We start from the raw sequence: 18,120 nt of genomic DNA, 5'->3' as shown, positions 1-18,120 counted from the left end.
AAAATGTCAATTTTTAGCTCAGAAACAGCACTTGATGCGCAGACAAGTCATGAAGGCGACATTAACGCGAATTTCATGTTGACACACAAATTTCTTCTTCAGAATGATTTCAAATGTGATCAGTAGGAAAGCAAATGATGTTTGAGTTGACTTGGTTTGAAGGAATCGCATGAACAAGCATTCACGTGAAGTCCATGTTGACTCACAAATTTCTTCATCAGTATGACTTGAAATGTGATAAATATCAAGGCAGATGATGTTTAAGATGTTGTTTATGTAAGGAATTGCATGAGCAGCATATTAGACCAAACTGTGCATTTCAGCACAGCACCACCATTTGAAGCGCAGACGAGTCATGAAGTTTTGATTTAAGTTCAAACTGCATTTGAAGCGCAGGATAATCAGAAAGGTAACATTGACCTGACTTTCATGTTGACACACAAAGTTCTTCTTCAGAATGCCTTGAAATGTGATGAATATGAAGGAAAATGATGTTTTATGTGTTCTGCATGTAGCGAATTGCATGAACAGCATATTTGACCAAACTGTGCATTTCAGCTCAGAAACAGCATTTGAAGCGCAGGAAAATCAGGAAGGCAACATTGACGTGAAGTTCATTTTGAGACACAAAGTTCTTCTTCAGAATGACTTGAAATGTGATAAATATGAAGGAAAATGATGTTTAAGGTGTTGTTTATGTAAGGAATTGCATAAACAGCATATTTCACCAAACTGTGCATTTCAGCACAGCACCACCATTTGAAGCGCAGAAGAGTCATGAAGTTTGATTTAACGTGAAGTTCATGTTGACAAACAAATTTCTTCCTCAGAATGACTTGAACTGTGATAAATATGAAGACAGATGATGTTTTAGGTGTTCTGCATGTAGAGAATTGCATGAACAGTATATTTCACCAAACTGTGCATTTCAGCACAGCACCACCATTTGAAGCGCAGAAGAGTCATGAAGTTTGATTTAACGTGAATTTCATGTTGACACACAAAGTTCTTCTTCACAATGACTTGAAGTGTGATCAGTCTGAAGGCAGATGATGTTTAAGGTGTTGTCTATGTGAGGAATTGCATGAACAGCATATTTGACCAAACTGTGCATTTCAGCTCAGAAACAGCATTTGAAGCGCAGGAAAATCAGGAAGGCAACATTGACGTGAAGTTCATGTTGACACACAAAGTTCTCCTTCAGAATGATTTGAAATGTGATAAATATGAAGAAAAATGATGTTTTAAGTGCTCTGGATGTAACGAATTGCAGGGACAACATTATTGGAGCAAAATGTCAATTTGAGCTCAGAAACAGCATTTGAAGCGCAGACAAGTCATGAAGGCTACATTAACGCGAATTTCATGTTGACACACAAATTTCTTCTTCAGAATGATTTCAAATGTGATCAGTAGGAAGGCAAATGATGTTTGAGTTGACTTGGTTTGAAGGAATCGCATGAACAAGCATTCACGTGAAGTCCATGTTGACTCACAAATTTCTTCATCAGTATGACTTGAAATGTGATAAATATGAAGGCAGATGATGTTTAAGGTGTTGTTTATGTAAGGAATTGCATGAACAGCATATTAGACCAAACTGTGAATTTCAACACAGCACCACCATTTGAAGTGAAGAAGAGTCATGAAGTTTGATTTCACGTGAAGTTCATGTTGACAAACAAATTTCTTCCTCAGAATGACTTGAACTGTGTTAAATATGAAGGAAAATGATGTTTTAGGTGTTCTGGATGTAACGAATTGCAGGGACAACATATTTGAGCAAAATGTCAATTTGAGCTCAGAAACAGCATTTGAAGCGCAGGAAAATCAGGAAGGCAACATTGACGTGAATTTCATGTTGACACACAAAGTTCTTCTTCAGAATGACTTGAAATGTGATAAACATGAAGGAAAATGATGTTTTAGGTGTTCTGCATGTCGCGAATTGCATGAACAGCATTTTTTACCAAACTGTGCATTTCAGCTCAGACACAGCATTTGAAGCGCAGGAAAATCAGGAAGGCAACATTGACGTGAATTTCATGTTGACACACAAAGTTCTTCTTCAGAATGACTTGAAATGTGATCAGTATGAAGGCAGATGATGTTTAAGGTGTTGTCTATGTGAGGAATTGCATGAACAGCATATTTGACCAAACTGTGCATTTCAGCTCAGAAACAGCATTTGAAGCACAGGAAAATCAGGAAGGCAACATTGACGTGAATTTCATGTTGACACAAAAATTTCTTCTTCAGAATGATTTGAAATGTGATCGGTAGGAAGGCAAATGATGTTTGAGTTGACTTGGTTTGAAGGAATGGCATGAACACACATTCACGTGAAATTCATGTTGACAGACAATTTTGTTACTCAGAATGACTTGAAATGTGATGAATATGAAAGAAAATGATCTTTAAGGTGTTGTTTATGTAAGGAATTGCATGAACAGCATATTTGACCAAACTGTGCATTTCAGCTCAGAAACAGCATTTGAAGCGCAGTAAAATAAAGAAGGCAACATTAACGTGAACTTCATGTTGACACACAAAGTTCTTCTTCAGAATGACTCGAAATGTGATGAATATGAAGGAAAATGATGTTTTAGGTGTTCTGCATGTAGCGAATTGCATGAACAGCATATTTCACCAAACTGTGCATTTCAGCTCAGAAATAGCATTTGAAGCGCAGGAAAATCAGGAAGGCAACATTGACGTGAATTTAATGTTGACTCACAAAGTTCTTCTTCAGAATGACTTGAAATGTGACCAGTATGAAGGCAGATGATGTTTAAGGTGTTGTTTATGTAAGGAATTGCATGAACAGCATATTTGAGCAAAATGTCAATTTGAGCTCAGAAACAGCATTTGAAGCGCAGACAAGTCATGAAGGCTACATTAATGCGAATTTCATGTTGACACAAAAATTTCTTCTTCCGAATGATTTGAAATGTGATCGGTAGGAAGGCAAATGATGTTTGAGTTGACTTGGTTTGAAGGAATGGCATGAACACACATTCACGTGAAGTTCATATTGACAGACAAATTTGTTACTCAGAATGACTTGAAATGTGATAAATATGACAGAAAATGATGTTTAAGGTGTTGTTTATGTAAGGAATTGCATGAACAGCATATTTGACCAAACTGTGCATTTCAGCACAGCACCACCATTTGAAGCGCAGAAGAGTCATGAAGTTTGATTTAACGTGAAGTTCATGTTGACAAACAAATTTCTTCTTCCGAATGACTTGAAATGTGATAAATATGAAGGCAGATGATGTTTTAGGTGTTCTGCATGTAGCGAATTGCATGAACAGCATATTTGACCAAACTGTGCATTTCAGCTCAGAAACAGCATTTGAAGCGCAGGAAAATCAGGAAGGCAACATTGACGTGAATTTCATGTTGACACACAAAGTTCTTCTTCAGAATGACTTGAAATGTGATCAGTATGAAGGCAGATGATGTTTAAGGTGTTGTTTATGTAAGGAATTGCATGAACAGCATATTTCACCAAACTCTGCATTTCAGCACAACACGACCACTTGAAGCGCAGAAGAGTCATGAAGTTTGATTTAACGTGAAGTCCATGTTGACTCACAAAGTTCTTCTTCAGAATGCCTTGAAATGTGATAGATATGAAGGAAAATGATGTTTTAAGTGTTCTGCATGTAGCGAATTGCATGAGCAGCATATTAGACCAAACTGTCATTTCAGCACAGCACCACCATTTGAAGCGCAGAAGAGTCATGAAGTTTGATTTAACGTGAAATTCATGTTGACAAACAAATTTCTTACTCAGAATGACTTGAACTGTGATAAATATGAAGGAAAATGATGTTTTCGGTCTTCTGGATGTAACGAATTGCAGGGACAACATATTTGAGCAAAATGTCAATTTGAGCTCAGAAACAGCATTTGAAGCGCAGACAAGTCATGAAGGCTACATTAACGCGAATTTCATGTTGACACACAAATTTCTTCTTCAGAATGATTTGAAATGTGATCGGTAGGAAGGCAAATGATGTTTGAGTTGACTTGGTTTGAAGGAATGGCATGAACACATATTCACGTGAAGTTCATGTTGACAGACAAATTTGTTTCTCAGAATGACTTGAAATGTGATGAATATGAAGGCAGATGATGTTTAAGGTGTTGTTTATGTAAGGAATTGCGTGAACAGCATATTTGACCTAACTGTGCATTTCAGCTCAGAAACAGCATTTGAAGCGCAGGAAAATCAGGAAGGCAACATTGACGTGAAGTTCATGTTGACACACAAAGTTCTTCTTCAGAATGACTTGAAATGTGATAAATATGAAGGCAGATGATGTTTAAGGTGTTGTTTATGTAAGGAATTGCATAAACAGCATATTTCACCAAACTGTGCATTTCAGCACAGCACCACCATTTGAAGCGCAGAAGAGTCATGAAGTTTGATTTAACGTGAAGTTCATGTTGACAAACAAATTTCTTCCTCAGAATGACTTGAACTGTGATGAATATGAAGGAAAATGATGTTTTATGTGTTCTGCATGTAGCGAATTGCATGAACAGCGTATTTGACCAAACTGTGCATTTCAGCTCAGAAACAGCATTTGAAGCGCAGGAAAATCAGGAATGCAACATTGACGTGAATTTCATGTTGACTCACAAAGTTCTTCAGAATGACTTGAAATGTGATCCGTATGAAGGCAGATGATGTTCAAGGTGTTGTTTATGTAAGGAATTGCATGAACAGCATATTTGACCAAACTGTGCATTTCAGCTCAGAAACAGCATTTGAAGCGCAGGAAAATGAAAAAGGCAACATTAACGTGAATTTCATGTTGACACACAAAGTTCTTCTTCAGAATTACTTGAAATGTGATCAGTATGAAGGCAGATGATGTTTAAGGTGTTGTTTATGTAAGGAATTGCATGAACAGCATATTTCACCAAACTGTGCATTTCAGCTCAGAAACAGCATTTGAAGTGCAGGAAAATTAGGAAGGTAACATTGACCTGAATTTCATGTTGACACACAAAGTTCTTCTTCAGAATGACTTGAAATGTGATCAGTATGAAGGCAGATGATGTTTAAGGTGTTGTTTATGTAAGGAATTGCATGAACAGCATATTTCACCAAACTCTGCATTTCAGCACAACACGACCACTTGAAGCGCAGAAGAGTCATGAAGTTTGATTTAACGTGAAGTCCATGTTGACTCACAAAGTTCTTCTTCAGAATGCCTTGAAATGTGATAGATATGAAGGAAAATGATGTTTTAAGTGTTCTGCATGTAGCGAATTGCATGAGCAGCATATTAGACCAAACTGTCATTTCAGCACAGCACCACCATTTGAAGCGCAGAAGAGTCATGAAGTTTGATTTAACGTGAAATTCATGTTGACAAACAAATTTCTTACTCAGAATGACTTGAACTGTGATAAATATGAAGGAAAATGATGTTTTCGGTCTTCTGGATGTAACGAATTGCAGGGACAACATATTTGAGCAAAATGTCAATTTGAGCTCAGAAACAGCATTTGAAGCGCAGACAAGTCATGAAGGCTACATTAACGCGAATTTCATGTTGACACACAAATTTCTTCTTCAGAATGATTTGAAATGTGATCGGTAGGAAGGCAAATGATGTTTGAGTTGACTTGGTTTGAAGGAATGGCATGAACACATATTCACGTGAAGTTCATGTTGACAGACAAATTTGTTTCTCAGAATGACTTGAACTGTGTTAAATATGAAGGAAAATGATGTTTTAGGTGTTCTGGATGTAACGAATTGCAGGGACAACATATTTGAGCAAAATGTCAATTTGAGCTCAGAAACAGCATTTGAAGCGCAGGAAAATCAGGAAGGCAACATTGACGTGAATTTCATGTTGACACACAAAGTTCTTCTTCAGAATGACTTGAAATGTGATAAACATGAAGGAAAATGATGTTTTAGGTGTTCTGCATGTAGCGAATTGCATGAACAGCATATTTGACCAAACTGTGCATTTCAGCTAAGAAACAGCATTTGAAGCGCAGGAAAATCAGGAAGGTAACATTGACGTGAATTTCATGTTGACTCACAAAGTTCTTCTTCAGAATGACTTGAAATGTGATCAGTATGAAGGCAGATGATGTTTAAGGTGTTGTCTATGTGAGGAATTGCATGAACAGCATATTTGACCAAACTGTGCATTTCAGCTCAGAAACAGCATTTGAAGCACAGGAAAATCAGGAAGGCAACATTGACGTGAATTTCATGTTGACACAAAAATTTCTTCTTCAGAATGATTTGAAATGTGATCGGTAGGAAGGCAAATGATGTTTGAGTTGACTTGGTTTGAAGGAATGGCATGAACACACATTCACGTGAAATTCATGTTGACAGACAATTTTGTTACTCAGAATGACTTGAAATGTGATGAATATGAAAGAAAATGATCTTTAAGGTGTTGTTTATGTAAGGAATTGCATGAACAGCATATTTGACCAAACTGTGCATTTCAGCTCAGAAACAGCATTTGAAGCGCAGTAAAATAAAGAAGGCAACATTAACGTGAATTTCATGTTGACACACAAAGTTCTTCTTCAGAATGACTTGAAATGTGATGAATATGAAGGAAAATGATGTTTTAGGTGTTCTGCATGTAGCGAATTGCATGAACAGCATATTTCACCAAACTGTGCATTTCAGCTCAGAAATAGCATTTGAAGCGCAGGAAAATCAGGAAGGCAACATTGACGTGAATTTAATGTTGACTCACAAAGTTCTTCTTCAGAATGACTTGAAATGTGACCAGTATGAAGGCAGATGATGTTTAAGGTGTTGTTTATGTAAGGAATTGCATGAACAGCATATTTGAGCAAAATGTCAATTTGAGCTCAGAAACAGCATTTGAAGCGCAGACAAGTCATGAAGGCTACATTAACGCGAATTTCATGTTGACAAAAAAATTTCTTCTTCCGAATGATTTGAAATGTGATCGGTAGGAAGGCAAATGATGTTTGAGTTGACTTGGTTTGAAGGAATGGCATGAACACACATTCACGTGAAGTTCATATTGACAGACAAATTTGTTACTCAGAATGACTTGAAATGTGATAAATATGAAGGCAGATGATGTTTAAGGTGTTGTTTAAGTAAGAAATTGCATAAACAGCATATTTCACCAAACTGTGCATTTCAGCACAGCACCACCATTTGAAGCGCAGAAGAGTCATGAAGTTTGATTTAACGTGAAGTTCATGTTGACAACCAAATTTCTTCCTCAGAATGACTTGAACTGTGATGAATATGAAGGAAAATGATGTTTTATGTGTTCTGCATGTCGCGAATTGCATGAACAGCGTATTTCACCAAACTGTGCATTTCAGCTCAGAAACAGCATTTGAAGCGCAGGAAAATCAGGAAGGCAACATTGACGTGAATTTCATGTTGACTCAGAAAGTTCTTCAGAATGACTTGAAATGTGATCCGTATGAAGGCAGATGATGTTCAAGGTGTTGTTTATGTAAGGAATTGCATAAACAGCATATTTCACCAATCTGTGCATTTCAGCACAGCACCACCATTTGAAGCGCAGGAAAATGAAAAAGGCAACATTAACGTGAATTTCATGTTGACACACAAAGTTCTTCTTCAGAATTACTTGAAATGTGATCAGTATGAAGGCAGATGATGTTTAAGGTGTTGTTTATGTAAGGAATTGCATGAACAGCATATTTCACCAAACTGTGCATTTCAGCTCAGAAACAGCATTTGAAGTGCAGGAAAATTAGGAAGGTAACATTGACCTGAATTTCATGTTGACACACAAAGTTCTTCTTCAGAATGACTTGAAATGTGACAAATATGAAGACAGATGATGTTTTAGGTGTTCTGCATGTAGAGAATTGCATGAACAGTATATTTCACCAAACTGTGCATTTCAGCACAGCACCACCATTTGAAGCGCAGAAGAGTCATGAAGTTTGATTTAACGTGAATTTCATGTTGACACACAAAGTTCTTCTTCACAATGACTTGAAGTGTGATCAGTCTGAAGGCAGATGATGTTTAAGGTGTTGTCTATGTGAGGAATTGCATGAACAGCATATTTGACCAAACTGTGCATTTCAGCTCAGAAACAGCATTTGAAGCGCAGGAAAATCAGGAAGGCAACATTGACGTGAAGTTCATGTTGACACACAAAGTTCTCCTTCAGAATGATTTGAAATGTGATAAATATGAAGAAAAATGATGTTTTAAGTGCTCTGGATGTAACGAATTGCAGGGACAACATTATTTGACCAAACTGTGCATTTCAGCTCAGAAACAGCATTTGAAGCGCAGGAAAATGAAAAAGGCAACATTAACGTGAATTTCATGTTGACACACAAAGTTCTTCTTCAGAATTACTTGAAATGTGATCAGTATGAAGGCAGATGATGTTTAAGGTGTTGTTTATGTAAGGAATTGCATGAACAGCATATTTCACCAAACTGTGCATTTCAGCTCAGAAACAGCATTTGAAGTGCAGGAAAATTAGGAAGGTAACATTGACCTGAATTTCATGTTGACACACAAAGTTCTTCTTCAGAATGACTTGAAATGTGACAAATATGAAGACAGATGATGTTTTAGGTGTTCTGCATGTAGCGAATTGCATGAACAGCATATTTGACCAAACTGTGCATTTCAGCTCAGAAACAGCATTTGAAGCGCAGGAAAATCAGGAAGGCAACATTGACGTGAATTTCATGTTGACACACAAAGTTCTTCTTCAGAATGACTTGAAATGTGATCAGTATGAAGGCAGATGATGTTTAAGGTGTTGTTTATGTAAGGAATTGCATGAACAGCATATTTCACCAAACTCTGCATTTCAGCACAACACGACCACTTGAAGCGCAGAAGAGTCATGAAGTTTGATTTAACGTGAAGTCCATGTTGACTCACAAAGTTCTTCTTCAGAATGCCTTGAAATGTGATAGATATGAAGGAAAATGATGTTTTAAGTGTTCTGCATGTAGCGAATTGCATGAGCAGCATATTAGACCAAACTGTCATTTCAGCACAGCACCACCATTTGAAGCGCAGAAGAGTCATGAAGTTTGATTTAACGTGAAATTCATGTTGACAAACAAATTTCTTACTCAGAATGACTTGAACTGTGATAAATATGAAGGAAAATGATGTTTTCGGTCTTCTGGATGTAACGAATTGCAGGGACAACATATTTGAGCAAAATGTCAATTTGAGCTCAGAAACAGCATTTGAAGCGCAGACAAGTCATGAAGGCTACATTAACGCGAATTTCATGTTGACACACAAATTTCTTCTTCAGAATGATTTGAAATGTGATCGGTAGGAAGGCAAATGATGTTTGAGTTGACTTGGTTTGAAGGAATGGCATGAACACATATTCACGTGAAGTTCATGTTGACAGACAAATTTGTTTCTCAGAATGACTTGAACTGTGTTAAATATGAAGGAAAATGATGTTTTAGGTGTTCTGGATGTAACGAATTGCAGGGACAACATATTTGAGCAAAATGTCAATTTGAGCTCAGAAACAGCATTTGAAGCGCAGGAAAATCAGGAAGGCAACATTGACGTGAATTTCATGTTGACACACAAAGTTCTTCTTCAGAATGACTTGAAATGTGATAAACATGAAGGAAAATGATGTTTTAGGTGTTCTGCATGTAGCGAATTGCATGAACAGCATATTTGACCAAACTGTGCATTTCAGCTCAGAAACAGCATTTGAAGCACAGGAAAATCAGGAAGGCAACATTGACGTGAATTTCATGTTGACACAAAAATTTCTTCTTCAGAATGATTTGAAATGTGATCGGTAGGAAGGCAAATGATGTTTGAGTTGACTTGGTTTGAAGGAATGGCATGAACACACATTCACGTGAAATTCATGTTGACAGACAATTTTGTTACTCAGAATGACTTGAAATGTGATAAATATGAAGGCAGATGATGTTTAAGGTGTTGTTTATGTAAGGAATTGCATGAACAGCATATTAGACCAAACTGTGAATTTCAACACAGCACCACCATTTGAAGTGAAGAAGAATCATGAAGTTTGATTTCACGTGAAGTTCATGTTGACAAACAAATTTCTTCCTCAGAATGACTTGAAATGTGTTAAATATGAAGGAAAATGATGTTTTAGGTGTTCTGGATGTAACGAATTGCAGGGACAACATATTTGAGCAAAATGTCAATTTGAGCTCAGAAACAGCATTTGAAGCGCAGGAAAATCAGGAAGGCAACATTGACGTGAATTTCATGTTGACACACAAAGTTCTTCTTCAGAATGACTTGAAATGTGATAAACATGAAGGAAAATGATGTTTTAGGTGTTCTGCATGTAGCGAATTGCATGAACAGCATATTTGACCAAACTGTGCATTTCAGCTCAGAAACAGCATTTGAAGCGCAGGAAAATCAGGAAGGCAACATTGACGTGAATTTCATGTTGACTCACAAAGTTCTTCTTCACAATGACTTGAAATGTGATCAGTATGAAGGCAGATGATTTTTTAGGTGTTCTGCATGTAGCGAATTGCATGAACAGCATTTTTTTTACCAAACTGTGCATTTCAGCTCAGAAACAGCATTTGAAGCTGTCAAGTAAGATGCAGAAGTTGAGGTCTCAGAGAGGACTCAGGCTCATTATGGCCCTAAGGTAACAAAGGTTCTGAAGCAGACAAATAAAGGTCTTAAGAAGAAACATTATAAGTTAACCATATGATTATGCTTGCTAAAATACATATATATTTTTTTGAAGTGTTGATTTGATTGAAGTAATGATTCAGATGATTTATTATGTTCAGATTGAGAAGAATGATTTAAGAAGTGATTCTGTGTGAAGTAATCCTTGTTTAGGCTCTGTGTGTGCGTACAGGCCTCATAAGCTTGTGTGTCCAGGCCTTAAGAAAGCAGAAGTGCAGTAAACAACAGTCACCATGACTCGGCAGCCACAATGACATTGCAGCCTCCTCAGAAAAAAAGGGAAGTTTGGGAAAAACCCAAAAGGGTGGGCTGAAATGTGTGTGTGTTGAACAGAATGTGGACACTGTGTATTTGCTGTAACAACATGACTTCTGTATTACTGCTGTATGTGATGACAAAGTTGATTGCATAAGTTAGACGGTGTCAGAGGGCGTACCTAGCCAGTTTTGTGTGTCTGGAGAAAGTATAAGAATGGGAGAGCAGAGACATTATCGGGGAGTCGTTCGCCGGAGCTGCTAAGAAGCGCTGCAAAGGGAACTTGGCCAGAGTTCTGAAGAATCTTCACCTTCCTCTTTTGCCCGAGAGACGGGAAGACGACGCGGGACTTAGGCTCCAGAGATCGCTGAGGACATCGTTGGAAGCAAAGTCTTTTTCTGACTTTGTTCAACAAGCGAAGACCACACTCTGCCAAACGGAGAGTCCTAAGAGGTTCTGCAGTTATCCAGAAGAAACCAATAGAGGGAAGATCCGACTACACCCGAAGAGGCAAAGGAGGCAACAGCACTGGGCTGTTCCCCTCCCCGGGGCTGGGAGACCAGTGACCCACTACAGCCTGAACAGACGAGGGTTTTCCATCACCACCATACCACAGAGAAGACAGCTGGGGCGTAAGCACTAACGTTCCAGCCGATTCCCAAGATAACTGCCAGACTACGATTGGCTTACAGGACCCCTCCGCTCCCCCCTGCCGAGGGATAAGATTCTTTTGTTCACAAAGAAGACATCGTACCGAGTCCTCTGGACAACTGAGTGCTTTTCCCAGACGCAAGACAAGACCGAGTGATACGGTAGTGGCCACGCTGTTCGCTCTCTCTCCTAAATTTAATAATTAGAGAAGATTGTCAGGTACGCTCAATTTATTTACTTTAGTCTCATTTTTAATCAGAAATAATTAATTATTTTAATCAAGAATTGATGCTGTGCTCTTGCTAAAATTTGCTTAATAAAACGCTGTATTGCATTTAAAGAGAAGCCTAATGAAATTATTATAAACCACTGAAAATCTGCATAGTGGTAAAAAGTTAAGTTGATTGTGTGCATTCAAACCAATGGTTCTTAAAGGTTACTTAGTCCAAAGTGAGAGTGTTTAAACATTACCCCTGAGGTTAGTTCTTTCCAAACCTCTAAAACGAACCCAGGAATAGCACCAAGTGCAGGCAAGTCATTAAGAGAGAAGCTGACCGATAACGAATGTGAATGATAGATCAATTCTACTACTTAGAAAGGCTGCTTGGTGGGATAGCATTTATCAGATAAGAGGGGTGAGACATTCGGATGCAAGGCAGTTAGAACCTGGGCGAGTGTCTCTCGATTCCAGCTTAATTTATTCTGCTGAAACTTGTTAGGAGAAATACTAATAGGCAGATAGAATCTAACCCTTTAAACGGAGAGCTGGACCAATTTTAACCTGAGGCAAGGGTTAAAAAGGCTAGACTGGCGAACAAAGCGCAGGAAAATCAGGGAGGCAACATTGACGTGAAGTTCATGTTGACACACAAAGTTCTTCTTCAGAATGACTTGAAATGTGATAAATATGAAGAAAAATGATGTTTTAAGTGTTCTGGATGTAACGAATTGCAGGGACAACATTATTGGAGCAAAATGTCAATTTGAGCTCAGAAACAGCATTTGAAGAGCAGACAAGTCATGAACGCTACATTAACGTGAAATTGATGTTGATACACAAATTTCTTCCTCAGAATGATTTCAAATGTGATCAGGAGGAAGGCAAATGATGTTTGAGTTGACTTGGTTTGAAGGAATCGCATGAACAAGCATTCACGTGAAGTCCATGTTGACTCACAAATTTCTTCATCAGTATGACTTGAAATGTGATAAATATGAAGGCAGATGATGTTTAAGGTGTTGTTTATGTAAGGAATTGCATGAACAGCATATTAGACCAAACTGTGAATTTCAGCACAGCACAACCATTTGAAGTGCAGAAGAGTCATGAAATTTGATTTAACGTGAAGTTCATGTTGACAAACAAATTTCTTCCTCAGAATGACTTGAATGTGATGAATATGAAGGAAAATGATGTTTTAGGTGTTCTGCATGTAGCGAATTGCATGAACAGCATATTTGACCAAACTGTGCATTTCAGCTCAGAAACAGCATTTGAAGCGCAGGAAAATCAGGAAGGCAACATTGATGTGCAGTTCATGTTGACACACAAAGTTCTTCTTCAGAATGACTTGAAATGTGATCAGTATGAAGGCAGATGATGTTTAAGGTGTTGTTTATGTAAGGAATTGCATGAACAGGATATTAGACCAAACTGTGCATTTCAGCTCAGAAACAGCATTTGAAGCGCAGAAAAATCAGGAAGGTAACATTGACCTGAATTTCATGTTGACACACAAAGTTCTTCTTCAGAATGACTTGAAATGTGATAAATATGAAGACAGATGATGTTTTAGGTGTTCTGCATGTAGAGAATTGCATGAACAGTATATTTCACCAAACTGTGCATTTCAGCACAGCACCACCATTTGAAGCGCAGAAGAGTCATGAAGTTTGATTTAACGTGAATTTCATGTTGACACACAAAGTTCTTCTTCAGAATGACTTGAAATGTGATCAGTATGAAGGCAGATGATGTTTAAGGTGTTGTTTATGTAAGGAATTGCATGAACAGCATATTTGACCAAACTGTGCATTTCAGCTCAGAAACAGCATTTGAAGCGCAGGAAAATCAGGAAGGCAACATTGACGTGAATTTCATGTTGACACACAAAGTTCTTCTTCAGAATGACTTGAAATGTGATCAGTATGAAGGCAGATGATGTTTAAGGTGTTGTTTATGTAAGGAATTGCATGAACAGCATATTTGACCAAACTGTGCATTTCAGCACAGCACGACCACTTGAAGCGCAGAAGAGTCATGAAGTTTGAGTTAACGTGAAGTTCATGTTGACAAACAAAGTTCTTCTTCAGAATGACTTGAACTGTGATAAATATGAAGGAAAATTATGTTTTAAGTGTTCTGGATGTAACGAATTGCAGGGACAACATTATTGGAGCAAAATATCAATTTTTAGCTCAGAAACAGCATTTGATGCGCAGACAAGTCATGAAGGCTACATTAACGCGAATTTCATGTTGACACACAAATTTCTTCTTCAGAATGATTTCAAATGCGATCAGTAGGAAGGCAAATGATGTTTGAGTCGACTTGGTTTGAAGGAATCGCATGAACAAGCATTCACGTGAAGTCCATGTTGACTCACAAATTTCTTCATCAGTATGACTTGAAATGTGATAAATATTAAGGCAGATGATGTTTAAGATGTTGTTTATGTAAGGAATTGCATGAGCAGCATATTAGACCAAACTGTGCATTTCAGCACAGCACCACCATTTGAAGCGCAGACGAGTCATGAAGTTTTGATTTAAGTTCAAACTGCATTTGAAGCGCAGGATAATCAGAAAGGTAACATTGACCTGACTTTCATGTTGACACACAAAGTTCTTCTTCAGAATGCCTTGAAATGTCATAGATATGAAGGAAAATGATGTTTTAGGTGTTCTGCATGTAGCGAATTGCATGAGCAGCATATTAGACCAAACTGTGCATTTCAGCACAGCACCACCATTTGAAGCGCAGAAGAGTCATGAAGTTTGATTTAACGTGAAATTCATGTTGACAAACAAATTTCTTACTCAGAATGACTTGAACTGTGATAAATATGAAGGAAAATGATGTTTAAGGTGTTGTTTATGTAAGGAATTGCATGAACAGCATATTTGACCAAACTGTGCATTTCAGCTCAGAAACAGCATTTGAAGTGCAGAAGAGTCATGAAGTTTTGATTTAACGTGAATTTCATGTTGACACACAAATTTCTTCTTCAGAATGATTTCAAATGTGATCAGTAGGAAGGCAAATGATGTTTGAGTTGACTTGGTTTGAAGGAATCGCATGAACAAGCATTCACGTGAAGTCCATGTTGACTCACAAATTTCTTCATGAGTATGACTTGAAATGTGATAAATATGAAGGCAGATGATGTTTAAGGTGTTGTTTATGTAAGGAATTGCATGAACAGCATATTAGACCAAACTGTGCATTTCAGCTCAGAAACAGCATTTGAAGTGCAGAGGAGTCATGAAGTTTGATTTAACGTGAAGTTCATGTTGACAAACAAATTTGTTACTCAGAATAACTTGAAATGTGATAGATATGAAGGAAAATGATGTTTTAGGTGTTCTGCATGTAGCGAATTGCATGAACAACATCTGTGACCAAACTGTGCATTTCAGCTCAGAAACAGCATTTGAAGCGCAGAATAATCAGGAAGGCAACATTGACGTGAATTTCATGTTGACTCTCTAAGTTCCTCTTCAGTATGACTTGAAATGTGATAAATATGAAGGCAGATGATGTTTAAGGTGTTGTTTATGTAAGGAATTGCATGAGCAGCATATTAGACCAAACTGTGCATTTCAGCACAGCACCACCATTTGAAGCGCAGAAGAGTCATGAAGTTTGATTTAACGTGAAATTCATGTTGACAAACAAATTTCTTACTCAGAATGACTTGAACTGTAATAAATATGAAGGAAAATGATCTTTTCGGTCTTCTGGATGTAACGAAATGCAGGGACAACATATTTGAGCAAAATGTCAATTTGAGCTCAGAAACAGCATTTGAAGTGCAGACAAGTCATGAAGGCTACATTAACGCGAATTTCATGTTGACACACAAATTTCTTCTTCAGAATGATTTCAAAGGTGATCAGTAGGAAGGCAAATGATGTTTGAGTTGACTTGGTTTGAAGGAATGGCATGAACACACATTCACGTGAAGTTCATGTTGACAGACAAATTTGTTTCTCAGAATGACTTGAAATGTGATGAATATGAAAGAAAATGATGTTTAAGGTGTTGTTTATGTAAGGAATTGCATGAACAGCATATTTGACCAAACTGTGCATTTCAGCTCAGAAACATCATTTGAAGCGCTGGAAAATCATGAAGGCAACATTGATGTGAAGTTCATGTTGACACACAAAGTTCTTCTTCGGAGTGACTTGAAATGTGATAAATATGAAGGAAAATGATGTTTTAAGTGTTCTGGATGTAACGAATTGCGGGGACAACATTATTGGAGCAAAATGTCAATTTGAGCTCAGAAACAGCATTTGAAGCGCAGACAAGTCATGAAGGCTACATTAACGCGAATTTCATGTTGACACACAAATTTCTTCTTCAGAATGATTTCATATGTGATCAGTAGGAAGGCAAATGATGTTTGAGTTGACTTGGTTTGAAGGAATCGCATGAACAAGCATTCACGTGAAGTCCATGTTGACTCACAAATTTCTTCATCAGTATGACTTGAAATGTGATAAATATGAAGGCAGATGATGTTTAAGGTGTTGTTTATGTAAGGAATTGCATGAACAGCATATTAGACCAAACTGTGCATTTCAGCACAGCACAACCATTTGAAGTGCAGAAGAGTCATGAAGTTTGATTTAACGTGAAGTTCATGTTGACAAACAAATTTGTAACTCAGAATGACTTGAAATGTGATAAATATGAAGGAAAATTATATTCAAGGTGTAAGTAAGGAATTGCATGAACAGCATATTTGACCAAACTATGCATTTCAGCTCAGAAACAGGATTTGAAGAGCAGGAAAATCAGGAAGGCAACATTGACGTGAATTTCATGTTGACTCACAAAGTTCTTCTTCACAATGACTTGAAATGTGATCAGTATGAAGGCAGATGATGTTTTAGGTGTTCTGGATGTAACGATTTGCAGGGACAACATTATTGGAGCAAAATGTCAATTTGAGCTCAGAAACAGCATTTGAAGAGCAGACAAGTCATGAAGGCTACATTAACTCGAATTTCATGTTGACTCACAAATTTCTTCATCAGTATGACTTGAAATGTGATCAGTATGAAGGCAGATGATGTTTAAGGTGTTGTTTATGTAAGGAATTGCATGAACAGCATATTAGACCAAACTGTGCATTTCAGTTCAGAAACAGCATTTGAAGTGCAGAAGAGTCATGAAGTTTTGATTTAACGTGAATTTCATGTTGACACACAAATTTCTTCTTCAGAATGATTTCAAATGTGATCAGTAGGAAGGCAAATGATGTTTGAGTTGACTTGGTTTGAAGGAATCGCATGAACAAGCATTCACGTGAAGTCCATGTTGACTCACAAATTTCTTCATGAGTATGACTTGAAATGTGATAAATATGAAGGAAAATGATGTTTTAAGTGTTCTGGATGTAACGAATTGCGGGGACAACATTATTGGAGCAAAATGTCAATTTGAGCTCAGAAACAGCATTTGAAGCGCAGACAAGTCATGAAGGCTACATTAACGCGAATTTCATGTTGACACACAAATTTCCTCTTCAGAATGATTTCAAATGTGATCAGTAGGAAGGCAAATGATGTTTGAGTTGACTTGGTTTGAAGGAATCGCATGAACAAGCATTCACGTGAAGTCCATGTTGACTCACAAATTTCTTCATCAGTATGACTTGAAATGTGATAAATATGAAGGCAGATGATGTTTAAGGTGTTGTTTATGTAAGGAATTGCATGAGCAGCATATTAGACCAAACTGTGCATTTCAGCACAGCACAACCATTTGAAGTGCAGAAGAGTCATGAAGTTTGATTTAACGTGAAGTTCATGTTGACAAACAAATTTGTAACTCAGAATGACTTGAAATGTGATAAATATGAAGGAAAATTATGTTCAAGGTGTAAGTACGGAATTGCATGAACAGCATATTTGACCAAACTATGCATTTCAGCTCAGAAACAGGATTTGAAGAGCAGGAAAATCAGGAAGGCAACATTGACGTGAATTTCATGTTGACTCACAAAGTTCTTCTTCACAATGACTTGAAATGTGATCAGTATGAAGGCAGATGATGTTTTAGGTGTTCTGCATCTAGCGAATTGCATGAACAGCATATTTGACCAAGCTGTGCATTTCAGGTCAGAAACAGCATTTGAAGAGCTGGAAAATCAGGAAGGCAACATTGATGTGAAGTTCATGTTGACACACAAAGTTCTTCTTCAGAATGACTTGAAATGTGATCAGTGTGAAGGCAGATGATGTTTTAGGTG

At 37.5% G+C, this 18,120-nt stretch overlaps 1 long non-coding RNA gene across 1 annotated transcript; it reads left to right on the top strand.

Moving 5' to 3' along the window:
* Positions 1 to 512: 512 nt before the first annotated feature.
* On the top strand, positions 513 to 10,991 carry LOC127533683 (uncharacterized). Its single transcript, XR_007941442.1, has 2 exons — positions 513 to 1,929; positions 8,621 to 10,991. It is a non-coding gene; the product is annotated as an uncharacterized LOC127533683 (long non-coding RNA).
* Positions 10,992 to 18,120: the final 7,129 nt, after the last annotated feature.

Source organism: Acanthochromis polyacanthus, chromosome 4, assembly GCF_021347895.1.
Source record: "Acanthochromis polyacanthus isolate Apoly-LR-REF ecotype Palm Island chromosome 4, KAUST_Apoly_ChrSc, whole genome shotgun sequence".
NCBI classification, from domain to species: Eukaryota; Metazoa; Chordata; class Actinopteri; family Pomacentridae; genus Acanthochromis; species Acanthochromis polyacanthus.
Note: the sequence above shows the minus strand (reverse complement) of the source record. Positions and strands in the feature narration are given on the sequence as shown.